The following is a 1,954-nucleotide window of genomic DNA, read 5'->3' on the forward strand; positions in this document are numbered from 1 at the left end:
TAGAAATTAGTGTAGGAAAATGTAATGCACAATGTCTTCCATGCACTTTATGTAAAAAAATTATGTCAAACCTTGGTAATAGATATGCCATCTTTTATAGACTTATCATGTATTTTATGTTAAAAAAAAATCTATCAAATTTTAGGTACATACCTGTCAAATTTTATGTGCTTATCATGCACTTTATGTAAAAAAATTCTCTCAAACTTTGGTAACAGATAGACATGTCAAATTATTCTATCAAACTAGTGATGCAATTTAATGAGTCAAACTTGTCAATTTTATAACAGGCCTACCAAAATTGTTCTCACAAACTAAAGATGAAAATTAACTTGCTAACAATAGTTCTAACAATGATATCTAATGCCATCATTTTTCTATCAAATTTTAATTTTAATTAATTCAAAATCAAGTTACATTACACAACAACTTACATTGTTACATCAAGGCGCATTGAACATCAAGTTCTATTGTTACATACACCTAACAATAGAACAAAATAAACTCAAGAAAAAATAATTACTAGTATCAGAAACTTCATCATCTTTGTTACACTCTCAACCTTCTTCTTCATCTCCTCAATCTCAGTTGAGTCCCAAATTATTTTCTAAATTCTTTCTCAAAGTCCTTGTCAAATTGCCTCAAGTAATTTATCATCATGTCACATATATTACATCCACCGTCATCATTTGCAGTAAATGTTTTTATTTCATTTAGACCAAACTATTCATCATCCTAGTGAATCAATTCACAAATTTCTTCTTTATGCATTAAAAATCGGCTTTCATAGAATGGAGAGGAAAATGGTGTAGAAAATAGAGAAAAATAATGGAAAAAATTAGAGAACTAACCCCCAGTAAGACATCATATATTTGTTGTATTTATTGAACAATTAATATCCATGAATGTGTTTCAAAAATAACAAGGAAATATATAAGTGAGTAAATGACAATAAATGCATAGAAAATAGTCCCACATAGAAAGTGATACTCAAATTGAAAGCCTTTATAAAGAGTTATATTCATTAACTCAACAAAAGAGCTAAAGAGGATAAAGTGCCACACAAATAAATATGGTGGTCTGAAGCCTTATACCACTTGTCTCTTCAATACACGGTGACACCAATATTGGGGTCAGGTTCGAGAGTATGGGCATAGAGGAGCTAGTGGCGGCTTGTAGGAGGAACTTGAGCACTTATGCACGATGCATCAGAGCAATCAGACTACCCGTGACCGACATGCAGCGTAAAGCAACCACACATTGCAATGGTCATTGCTCTTATTTTTTATGGTCGCTGTTTAAGTTTGAATTTTGAATTCGGAAATAGGCAACATTTCCTGAAGTGTTGCAGGAAATTAAATAGCAAACGTTTGAAAAATGTAGTTGTAGGCGAAATAGTACAACATCTGAAAAATGTTATTTTAGGAGAAACAATGCAACATTTTAAAGTGTTGCTGAAAATACGTGTTTCATCAAGGGTCACAATCTTGTGAAACAACACCACTTTGATGTATAAATCGAGCATTCTGGATTCACGAAAATACATTACAAAAAATATATCCTCTTCATACAAAATTCTAGATTTCATCTTCCCTACATTCGAGGTTTCATCAGTCATGTACAAACTCCAGTACAAACTAAATTATCCTGGGTATTCATACGTGTAGACTCTAAGACATTATGAGAGTGCTTGAAATACTATAAGGAAAGTGATTTCGTTCATAATTTAAGCGTGTATGCATTCGATTTTTCAATGTTTATCTAACAATCCAATAATATCTCAATTAATGGCTATCGAGGCTTCAATTTCAAGCATCAAAGTGATGAACCGGGACCTTGCCAAGTTGGACAGTTTCGATGGAACCAACTTCAGCCGTTGGCATGACAAGATGATATTTCTTTTGACTGCCTTGAAGATTCACTATGTCTTAGATCCTGACTTGACACCAATTCC

Source organism: Lathyrus oleraceus, chromosome 3 (genome assembly GCF_024323335.1).
Source record: "Lathyrus oleraceus cultivar Zhongwan6 chromosome 3, CAAS_Psat_ZW6_1.0, whole genome shotgun sequence".
Lineage (NCBI taxonomy): Eukaryota > Viridiplantae > Streptophyta > Magnoliopsida > Fabales > Fabaceae > Lathyrus > Lathyrus oleraceus.